General features: G+C 43.7%; 1 protein-coding gene across 17 annotated transcripts in view; it reads left to right on the forward strand.

The window, feature by feature from the left end:
- HMBOX1 (homeobox containing 1) overlaps nt 1-12021 on the forward strand; it is a 136933-nt gene that overhangs the window by 30407 nt on the left and 94505 nt on the right. Inside the window, exon 1 of one of the 17 annotated variants that reach the window (XM_069850688.1) lies at nt 6053-6183. The exons of the other annotated variants lie outside the window; for them this stretch is intronic. The gene's annotated coding sequence lies outside the window, so the exon portion shown is untranslated. Of the gene's footprint in view, nt 1-6052; nt 6184-12021 lie in introns of those variants that run through there. 17 annotated transcript variants of the gene reach the window in all.

Here is a 12021-nt window from a genome sequence, read left to right on the forward strand (position 1 = left end):
CCTTCCTTCCCAGCCCCCACAAAATACAGCAATAACTAAAGCTGCTCAATGTTTTCCGTGTGATTTTGCCTACAGGATGGCTGGGGAGGGGCTCTTAATTAGGGCTTGCAGGGACAGGTTGAGGGGGAACAGTTTTAAGCTGAAAGAGGGGAGATTGAGATGAGGTTTTAGGAAGAAATGTTTTGCTGTGAGGGTGGGGCGACCCTGGCCCAGTTTCCCAGAGAAGTGGTGGCTGCCCCATCCCTGGAGGTGTTCAAGGCCAGGTTGGATGGGGTTTGGAGCAACCTGATCCAGTGGGAGGTGTCCCTGCCCATGGCAGGGGGTTGGAACTGGATGGGCTTGGAGGTCTCTTCCAACCCAAACCATTCCATGATTTTAAATAATGTTATAGTAAGCTTATGCTTTGGAATAGTTGATCAAAAATTTAATAGAACTTTTTAAAAAGTCTTATTAAAACTGTAATTCAAACCCCCCAATCTTCCCTTTGTCAAATGCAGATAATTTCCTAGCAGTTTTCTGTTGGGAAATGCAGTCTAGGTTTGGTAATCAAGGTGAAAGTGATACACTAAGCTAGTTCTCAGCATGCAATACATATGGAATTCCTGTTTGTGTTTGATTTTGGTTTTTTTCCTCTGAAGGACTTTAGTAGCAGATTTTTCATCTTTAGCCTAGTGTGTCTGTCTCGCAGACGACTTCAGGTGGTTTGGTCACTGTTCAAATTCAGAAAGCTAACAAAGCAGGCAGTTCTGTTTTCCTGTGATTAAAAACAAAATCTTACACTTTTATTATTTTATTCCTAGACCACAAGACTTGTTGAAGCTGTCAAGCAATTACACTGAAGATCAGCTGAGATAGACAAGAGATACTGCTCTGTTTAGATTTTCTGGTACATTTATTTTATTAAATTTGATGACATAATGGCAGTTTAGTCTCAACTGTAAAGAGCACCTTAAATCCTTTGGTAATTACCTATTTGCTTATTGCTCTGCGGTCTCAGGCACTGTGTGAATATTTGCAGTTAGGAAGAAGTGCAACAGTTGTGGGTGAAGCTGATGATAGAATCGTAGGATTGAGTTGGGACGGACCTTAAAGATCATCCAGTTCCAACCCCCCTGCCATGGGCAGGGACACCTCCCATTCTTCAACAGTATCAAACCTGTACAGTGCTTGTACTCTGCTGAAAACTATGTCTGTATTTGGCCAGAAGGTGCTGCAGGGCCTCTCTTTTTTCCAGAAAATGAGATATTAATTTGAAAGATATATTTATTTCTTTAGAATGCGCTTTTCTCCTTTTGTACTGCCTTAAATCAACACAGTGAGGCATTTGTTTTCCCAGCACTCTCTTGTTGAATGTGCTGTACTGTAAATTGGGGTGCAGAGTGAGGTCCCAACACTTTGCCTCTCAGTTTCACTTGATTCTGTATTGTCAGGTCATTCGTTTGCTGCCATTCATGTTCCGCGGTGATGCTGCGATAAATGGCTTTACCTTCTGTCATCCAGTGACCACTGCTGGAAATGACAGAAGCAATGTCTCCAACAGGTTCTTTCATATGTTGGGCTCTGTTTAATAAGTAAGAAAATACTTTTTTTTTTTTTTCTGATGGGAAAACAAGCCTTTATAAGAACACAAAATACTGTTGCTGGTCAGATCTGTAAAACTGGAAGGAGGAAATAATGGTACATCTGACCATACGATAAACTGGAAACATCTGTTGTTACATCCTTGGATGCTTGCGTCCCACATCCTAGATTAGATTTTTAATTCCCTGTCTCAAAACTTTGCACATATCTGAATACAAAGCATAAGCTGGTGGCCTAGCCAGTTTATATGTGTTAGGATATCCATTTAGGAAAAAAAAAACATCGTGAGACAGAATAGAAATATCAGATGGTAAAGAGAAACTGGATGCTATTTACCCAGTCTGATAATGCATGGACTGCTGCTGTGAAATGGTATGGAAGGGATATCTGGCAGGATATGTGCCAGCCTTGATGAAACATGAGGATTTCTTGCCCGTTGCTGTGAAACACCTGATTTTTGATGCTGTTATGTATCTGTCCCCTCAAAAATGTGGACATAGAAGCAGGCATGTGGATTCTCAGTCTTCAATCACTGTTATCTGTCCACATAAAAGCCATTCCTGACTGGCTCTTGCCCAGTTGGACAGGCAAGCAAAAATGGGATAGGAATGTGGGGCAGGAACAGGACTGTTTTGGGGCTACAGTAGAAGCTGAACCTGCAGCAGTAAAAGGATGGAGAGCCGAGTTCTGAGACGATTCCTGCAGTGGAAGGAAAGGGCAAGGACACTCAAAGTGGAACCTTCAATAACCCATGCACTTGCCAGGAGTCGTTCAAACCCAATGTGAAAGTTTCTTATAAGGAAATGAGGAATACACTGTTTGTTGCATCTGCTGTGGGGAGAATGAGAAATAGTCGACCTAATTTTCAGCAAGAAGTTGATGTTAAGAATCTAATTTCTGTGTTGGACTTGTGGAATAGCTCACTGGGGGAGGCTTAATATTCTGGGTGCTCTTGCCTGAGTCGCTGTAGGCTTTCCCTGCCAGTAACTTCATCTCAATGCAGCAACAGTTATCTGTGAAGTCGAAGTGATCCGGCAATAAAAGGGCCTTCTTAATCAAAGATGGTAAAGTCAGAGACAGTCAGTGCTTTCAGTATTGGCATCCTGTTCTGCTAAGGCAATCCCACGTAGGAGGAAGACAGACACAAAAAGTGATTTGGCTGTAATGCAGCAAAACAAATTCTGGCCAAATTGTAGACTTGGAGTTAATGGGTACACAGTGTTACTGGGCAAGGCTCGAATGCTGACTGGAAGTCATGGTGAGCTTTGTAGCCTCTTAACTACTTCAGACTGTTCTGATATTTCATGTTTCACTTCAGCTAGTGAAAAATGGGGCACTTTCATGTCTTGTATTTCAAAAATAAAAACATTTTAAGGATATTAAAGGTAAATCTTACTGGAATACTTTAGAGCATCTGTGAGGCTGTGATCTAATCCATTTATATGCATGCATGTGTCATCCCCCCTCTTCTTCCCCAGCCAACTGCATGTTGACTTATGGTGTCAGTTTTCTCCTTGTAGATGTAGAGTCTTTTCTGTGTTTTAACAATAGATTAACGCTCTTCGGCTTGTGGAACAGCTCTACATAAATTGTGCCCAGGCCATTTAAGAACATAATCTCCCTGCAGGCTCGGTCAGACTAGCCCAGTGGTCAGTCTCTTATGACAGTAAAAACACTACTTGCAGAAACTCAGCCTTTGTCTTGCACTTGAAGAAGTGGCAAAAGCCACACTCAGGGATTCAGCTTCGTATATTATGATTGACAAAGCTGAAGCCCTCAAGTGTCCCTTCCCTTCCCAAACCTCTCTCCATTGCCAGTATTCCCCATAAGTGTACTTGACCCGCTTTCTGCAGCTCATCTGCTGTGCAGCTCTTCTCAACAAGGCCACACGCTGGTTCTTGGCTGCTCAGTGTCAGTCACTGGTGAAAGGGGCCCCAGACTCCCTTTTACAGGTTAAGAGAGGTTTGTAGACCAGTCCTGTTTGTTTTTTTGCCAAGAACATTATATTCCCAAGTATTAGGTGTGAGCAGCCTTTTGACGTGAACTGATGTTTGTTATTTACAGCATCAAATATATATATTAAAAAGTTATTAAGTCAGGGTTTGTAAAGGGAGAGAGTCGATTCTGTTAAAAGGGCATGAGATGTATTTATTCACTTTACATTCCTCAGCTTTTCTTTTTCCACTTTTCATTCTACTGTTTGACTCCAGGAGCTGGAGCTTAAAGAAGAGCAAATGGGAACTGTGAATGTGAGGGCAGTGGGAGAATGGCTAAGATGTTTCAATTTCCGATTTGGATTCTAAAGAAAATCCTCAAAAAGGAGACTGCCAAAGTTATTCTGCTTCTGTTTTTCTTTTTCAAATCCTTAAATGGTTTCATTTGTGCAAATCCTTGGTGAGAACTGCAGGGAATCAACCAGCACTCGCTAGTCATTAACCCTTTCCAATGATCCAGGTAGTTCATTGTCCGCATCATACCTCTGTTGTAGACCTCATCATGGTTTAGTGTTTGATAGGAATGGTTGGACTCGATGATCCGATGGGTCTCTTCCAACCTGGTTATTCTATGATTCTATGTGTAGTTCAAGCACCCCAAATCCAGCAAGAGGGGAAAAGGTAAAACCATCATCTTCAGGTCTTGGAATAGAGCTGGTGGCCTGTGTTTAAAAGTTGTAGCTGTGATGATGGAAAGGAGGGATGATTCCTACTGAAATAGTAATATTACCCAGAGGACAGTGTTGACATGGTGAAGGATTGCTTCCGTCAGTGCACTTGTTGCCCTGTTTCTGTATTAATAGCAATGAAAGTATCTTTATGTCACTTTAGGTAATATAAAATGGTAATTTCCTAGAGTGGAGAGGCCCAGGTTTGAGGCTTACGTGATATTGGGTCACAACTTCTCCCACTCTGTTTGCTTGCTAAGATCATAAAAGGAGTTTGTTGGATTTCTGAACAAGTGGTATCTTAGCTCTATGGTTGTCATAGCATGCACACGCTGGCTGTCACAATACTTGCTGAGCGCACTGGTTTGGATTCCCCTAGCACCAGGATTTTTCTTTTAGGGACTTGGGGTGCTGCTTGATGAGAAGCTTCACATGAGCTGGCAGTGTGCATTCACATCAGAGAAAGCCAACCATGTTCTGGGCCTCATCAAAAGAAGTGTGGCCAGCAGGGTGAGGGAGGGGATTCTCTCCCTCTTGCTTCTCTTTCGTGTGACCCCACCTGGAGTCCTGTGTCCAGTTCTGGAATCCTCAACGTTTGGAACTCTTGGAATGGGTCCAGAGGAGACTGTGAATATGATCTTAGGGCTGTAGCGCCTCTTCTGTGAGGACAGGTTGGGAGAGTTTTGTTCAGCCTGGAGAAGAATGGGGAGACATTGCAGCAACCTTCCAAAACTTTAAGGGGGCTACAAGAAAGCTGGGATGGGGCTTTTGTAGAAGCGCATGTAGCGATAGGACAGGGGCTTTAAACTGAAAGGGAGGAGTTTTAGAGCAGACATTGGGAAGAAATTCTTCTCATTGGTGAGGCACTGAAACGGGTTGCCCAGCGAAGCTGTGGCTGCCCCATCCCTGGAAGAGTTCAGGTCCAGTTTGGATGGGGCCTTGAGCAACCTGATCCAGTGGGAAGTGTCCCTGTCCATGGCAGGGAGGTTGGAAGTGGGTAGACTTTAAGGTCCCCTCCTACCCAAGCCATTCTGTGATTCTATGATCTCTTTACAGGGACATGTTGACCCTTCTGCTATCTCTAGCTAGAAAGAGTCAGAGGTTTTTAATGTAAAGTGAAGCTAGAAAGATCCATCTGTTTTGTCTGTTGGATGAGTGAGATCTCGTAACTGATGCCTGCAGAGAACTTGCAGTCACATCCTGAAAACAAATGGGTGAGAGACTTGTTTACAAAGGTGGCAATTGAGGGAGGGTTGCTGCTCATAGTCTCCAGGTGCCTTCAAAGGCTTCTATCCTGCTCTGTTCTCTAAAGGATCTTGCAGCAGCCTTATTGCTGTAACTGTGCATGTTCCAGTAGTTCTTTAAATTGTATGACTATCCTCAGACATGGAGTTTAGCTGTGTTTTCAAGGGTAAGTCCTATTAAAACAGGGGTTAAATTTGACACAGTATCCTTATGTGGATGGGACAGCGATTTATGTAACAGATAAGTGTGCCAATGCATTATCAACTGGAAAGAATCGTAAAAAAATCTGTGTAATTAATGAAGTTGAGAGTTCTCCTTTATAAAAGTCAGTATTTCAGGTAACGTTCTTTAGAACTAACTAAGAAGACAAATATTTATCCCACAGTCTCCTGTGTTTGGCAGCAGAATTTTTAGTCAGCAAGAATGTGCAGAACTTTGTGAAAAATTGTTTTATAGATAATTGCCTGTTGCAGTCTGTCTAGAGGAACTCACATTTTATTTCTGGCATATTGCATTAAACAGTAGCTTTTACATTTTAGGACGGATGTGTTCATTTATATATTCTCCAGTCCTGTGGTGGGCGTCCAATTCCCAGGCTTGGATACTTTTGCTGAGTAACTTGCGTCACAATTGTCAGTTCTCAGATGGGATGAGAAAATTTCCAAAATAGTATATGTCCAACTCAAAGGAAAATGGTAAGATAACAAGTATGATAGGTCTAAAAATGTGTATAGGAAAGGCTCTGTGCTCATTCCCATTTCAATTTTGGTATGTATACCTGTGAATGGGTTGACTATCTCTCTGAGCAACATACATGCCCTTAGGGAAGGCCACATTTGTGAGTGAAGCCGATAATACTATAGAATCAGGGAATGGGTTGGGTTGGAAGAGACCTTAAAGCCCATCCAGTTCCAGCCCTCCCACTGTATCAGGTTACTCCAAGCCCCATCCAACCTGGCCTTGAACACCTCCAGGGATGGGGCAGCCACCACTTCTCTGGGCAACCTGGGCCAGGGCCTCCCCACCCTCACAGGAACACGTTTCTTCCTCAGAGCTCATCTCAATCTCCCCTCTTTCAGCTTAAAACCATCCCACCACCTTCTATCCCTACATTCTGTGATCAAGAGCCCCTCTCCAGCTTTCCTGTAGGCTCCTTTGAGTACTGGGCAGCTGATCTAAGGTCTACGTGAAGCCTTCTCTTTTCAGGCTGAACAATCCAACTCTTTCAGCCCCTGTCTTTTATTTGGTTTAAAATAAAGTGCATGTTTGTGTATAAAAAGACATAGATATAAAAACCCCTCTGGAAGTTTGAATGGCAAGTTATAAACAATCTTCCCTGATCTTTGAAAATGCAGGTTGTAGAGTGGAGACAGAGTAACAGAAAGACACGTCTAGAAATTATGAAAGTCGGCGCTAGAATATTTCTTCAGATGGCTTATGTTTGCTGTACAGCAGAATGGTTTGCAGCTTTGAAAGCAAGGCAACTTTGCTCTGAGACAATCTTTGAACCGCTGTTGGAACTGGTAGGCGCCTGATCCATTTAGACAGAAGCAAAGTTAGGTAGCTTACGACTGCTTGACTTCATGAAAGGGTGGAGAGCTCAGCTCAGGAAAAAAGCTCAAGACAGTGCTTGTGTAAAGGGGTTTTAGAAAATAAGCTGCATGGTGGCATGGCAGGTTTTTTTGTTAGGGAAAAGTTAGGTGGTCAAGAAGGCCAACAGCATCCTGGCTTGGATCAGCCGTGGTGTGGCCAGCAGGAGCAGGGAAGGGATGGTCCCCTGGGCTCGGCACTAGTGGGGCTGCGCCTTGAATGCTGGGTTCAGATTTGGGCTCCTTACCCCAAGAAAGACATTGAGGGGCTGGAGCACGTCTGGAGAAGGGGAACAGAGCTTGGGAAGGGCTGTGGGGTGTGACTGAGAGCTCTGGGGCTGTTTAGTCTGGAAAAGAGGAGGCTGAGGGGAAACCTCATCGCTCTCTGTAGCTCCCAGAAAGGAGCTTGTAGCGAGGTGGGTGCTGGTCTCTTTTTCCCAAGTGACAGGCAATAGGATGAGAGGAAATGGCCTCAAGTTGTGCCAGGGGAGGTTTAGACTGGATGTTAAGAATGATATCATTCCTGCAAGAGTGGTGAAGCCCTGTCAGAGGCTGCTCAGGGCAGTGGTGGAGTCCCCATCCTTACAAATGTTTAAAAACCATGTAGGCATGGCGCTTTGGGACATGTCTTAGTAGACACAGTGGTGTTGGGCTGATGGTTGAACTGGATGAGCTTAGAGGTCTTTTCCAACTATAATGATTCTGTGATTCTAGGTTTGTGGGGTTTTCAGAGCTATCTTTGCTTTGTCAGTCCAGTGAATAATGCAGAGTGAGGAATAAAGGGTTTGCACAAACCCTGGCTGCGGCACTTGTTGGTTCTAGGAGCAAAGGGAAATAGCTCTACAGCCCATGGATATTACAGAACAGCTCAGTACTTTGGAAAATTCTAGGAACTGTCTGAATGTGAGGAGTAAATGACTGTTCTGTGAGCTATCATTTTGGCCACTTTCCCACTGCTTCCCCTAGCACTAGACTGGACCCTGTGTTAAAGCCAAGCACAAGTGTTGTTTGGTTCCAAACCAGCTATAGTACATAATGCATTTTCTGCTTGTTTCTGGAAGTGGAAAAACTCCATGAACAATCAGCTATGAGAATAAATTGATGACTACTCTGCCCATCTTCAGTAGAGATGATTTGTTCTAATGCTTCTCATCCTTCTGTCTCTCTCACCGTTAGCACATTTCCTCCAGCAATTGCCTGCATTCAGTTGCATTCTATTCAAAAAACCAAAGTTTTCGGAGAAGTTTGCAGGTGAAAATGGGGTGCGGGTTGGTGGCCGTAACCATAGCCTTTTCTGCCAGCAACAGCTATAGTTATATATGGGGCACACACGTTCTAGCAGACGCTTCCCATTTAAACCACACTGGTTTCAGCATAGACCAAATTTAGGATCTAAGCCTGGTGACCACAGCACTCGCTAAATCTCTCATTCCATCTTCTGTCATTTCTCAAACGCTCAGTGAGACTTTTTTTCCCTAGTTGTTCTACAGAACAGCTTTGATTTTTCTCACTTTGTGGTTATTTTAAGCTTCAGAAAACAATAAGAATGTACTCTTCTTCCCCCCCTCTTTCCTCTGTGCTTTTATGAAAGCAGAATCTGTGTAGATAAAGCACAGTTGATCTGTTAGGGATTACTGTTTCTCAGTATTCTTTTGCTCTTGCATATCGTGCCTTTATGTAGAAGAATATTTAAAGGTGCCATGTAGAACAGCAAGATGAAAGATTCTTTGTGCATTGAAGAATTCTGGTGTCGCAGGAGTCCACCTGTTCTCCTGGAACTTTTTTTTTCAAACTGAAGTTTATTTAAAGTGAATTTTAGTGCTCATAAAAGCTGCTGGGATTTGACAGCCTTCGAGATTGAAAGGCTGTCCCCATAGGTGGTGGCAGCAGCACCGCGGCCTGGAATTCAGGGCACAGGAGTAGGAATCCGAAGATCCACATTCTTTTCTCATCTTTATAACAGGTGACCTTGGGCCAAGTTGCATGTTGCCGAGGCTCAGTTCTCTGCAGAGAATTTTACCCCAGCTCCTGAGGACATTGCAAAGGCTTGCTACTCTCTTAGGAAAGAAAAGGCAAGGATGAAAACTTCTTGCATTGTCATCAAGCGACAGACCTCACCTTCAGTCTCCCAGTGATGAGAATAATGGGCGGTTTTCAGGAGATGATGTTACAAACAGCACGTTGAAAGTCCCAGAATAAGTGGAAGTGCTCTTTGTCCATGCAGAATAGTCAAAGAGGAGCTACCAAACCAGACTGATTTTGTGCAAGTCCAAAAAAGGCTCTTTCTGTTGGTGTGTCCTCCCAGCAATCTCAGTCATTTTTCTGGAGAGTCAGGCTGGATCAGTCTAGAGGTCCATTGATGTGTTGTGTGTCAAGCAGTGGTCAGTATCAGCCAATTTATGCACCTATCCAGCTTGCAAAGCTATTCCCCTGATTAAGTACAAGAGGAGTTTTCTTCTTGACCCTTTCAGGCTATCGGCTTAATTCCCAGAAGCTTCAGATTTAATTACCCATATCATTACCACAACATGCATAGCTGCAGATTTTATTAATGACCATAAAATTATTGAATCGTCTTTCAAATGAATGCAGATTCCCAGCCAGAAGGTCCTTGCACACATCAGCTCTGGTAGAAGTGAATCCCACAGGTTAGTGCAGTACCTCTTATGTCCTTTAGTCAAGTCTGGCTCATCTGTCTTTCTCCCCCTGGTTTCCTACAGATGTACCCCCCACTAGAAATAATATTCTGCGTTTCTGTCACCAGACTCAGCTCTTCTTGCCTGTAAAATGGTAGTGAAGCTGAAGTTTGACCCACCTTGGAGCCCATTTTTAGGCATTTAACACCAGGCTGACCTTTACACTTCTCTGTTTCAGACTCCGTCCGCTCACTGCATCGTTTTTGTTCCTATCCCTAAAATGTTCTTTAATACATTCAGTTCCTTTTCCCCACACAATGCTTTATGACTTTGTAAATCAGTCTGAGTGGTACAGAATCAAATGCTTTCCTGAGATCCTGATAACTTATGTCCACTGTTTCACTCTTGTCTAGCCTAACGATTTGGTCGTATAATAAAAAGGATTTCAGCAGATTTGTCAGGCATGACCTTCCTTTTATGAATCTGTACTGCATGTCCTCTACTAAATTATGCATTTCCAAATGTTCTGCAATTTTTGGCTTTTATCAACACTTCCAATACATTCCCACAGCTGAAGCTGGATTTCCTGTTCTAAGAGAATTCAGCACAACTGTGTCACAGCTAAACAAAATTCATCAGGTTTTCAGAATTCTCCATAGTAAAATTATCTATTTTCTACTTTTTGTCCTCATCTTAGTGGATACTTAACATTGGAATTAGTCTTGTGTTTTATACAGTTCTGAGGGTGCTTTGTGCTCTCAGGGAATAACCATCTCCTGTTTACAGTTCAGCAGGTCTGTGTCACGTGTGGACTCAGTTGATGAGTCTCAGCTCAGTCACAGGCAAGAAATGCAGGCTGGTAACTCGGAGTCTCTATTTGGTTCATAGAATTATTAAGGTTGGAAAAGAGCTGCAGAGAGCCATGAGGTTTTCCCTCAGCCTTCTCTTCTCTAGACTAAACAACCTCAGTTCCCTCAGCCACTGCTCATAAGACTTCCAAGCTTCCTAAATAATTTCATTTGAGGCTGGAGGTCAGTTCACCTCTCTGTGCCTCTGTTTATTTTTCTGGCCTGGTTCCTAAAGAGTGCTTTACATCGCAGGCTGGCTTTGTGCATTTGTCTGAATATATATATATGTGAGGGGGGAAGGGAAACTCTAAATCCTTCAAGTGTTCTTGCTTAAAGCCCTTATGCTTGTGCTGATACCTACTTTGAACTTATCGCTTGCCACTTGAGCTGTGCTTCCAAATACGGATTTCTCTTGGAGGTATGTTCTGACCCACCTACTTTGCGCTGTGCGTATTTTTAGCAAAGTTTTGCCATAAGTCCCACAGTGCTGTCCCAGAGCTTCCGCTGTCACCTGCTCTTCTGCCTACCTCCTTCCCAGTTACCTTCTGTGCATCAAAAGCCGCCCGCCAGAGTTCTGCGTCTATGGTCGAGGCTTTCTGCCACCAGCACAACTCTTCTTTGGTAGTATGTAGAGTTAGGAGCTGAACAGCCCTGTCCTCCCTGTGTGCTGCTGGCTGGGCAATGCAGCTTCCCTAAACTTGGATTGATTCCTCTGTGGCTGCAGCCAAGACCGTGAGTTCTAGGAAGAGCCCTCAAAGTTATGGATGAGACCAGCAGAACTGGAGACTTCCATTACAGGTGCATAGTCCTTACCTCCAAACCTGCTTCCTATAAGCCTGGTTGGGTTGAGAGCAGCACAGGAGGCTCCTACGGTTAGATCACGACGCTGGAGCAGACCCCATGGGGATGGGGTATATCTTAAGACCATAGGGAATGCACCTTCTTTAGCCTGAACACAGTGTAGAGCAAAACTAGCACTCGAATACTGTTAGGGTCTGTATCTGTTCTTTATTGCAGAAGGAAATTGCGAAGCTATAGAGACACTTCAGTTCTAATTAAGGAAGATGCTGTGTTTACTGGGCTGGCTTTTCTTCAGAATGCCAGCTTTGGCTGCCCAGGGAGGTGGTTGAGTCGCCTTCCCTGGAGGTGTTTAAAGGACGGGTGAACGAGGCGCTGAGGGACATGGTTTAGTGATTGATAGGAATAGTTGGACTCGATGATCCAGTGGGTCTTTTCCAACCTAGTGATTCTGTGATTCCACCTCCCTCTTCCAACCTTCCTGGTGGATGTCATCCAAGGTGGATTCCAAGCACACACACAAAAAAAAAAAAAAAAGAAAGAAAAAAGAAAGAATAAATAACGCAAGCAAACCTGGGCTGAGTGAATCACTGCTACTAAATTTAAACCACTTATTATGGGGAGGGGAAAAAAAAAAGAGAGAAAGAAAAGTCAGATGACAG

The sequence above is a fragment of the Phaenicophaeus curvirostris genome, chromosome 2 (assembly GCF_032191515.1).
Source record: "Phaenicophaeus curvirostris isolate KB17595 chromosome 2, BPBGC_Pcur_1.0, whole genome shotgun sequence".
Taxonomy (NCBI): domain Eukaryota; kingdom Metazoa; phylum Chordata; class Aves; order Cuculiformes; family Cuculidae; genus Phaenicophaeus; species Phaenicophaeus curvirostris.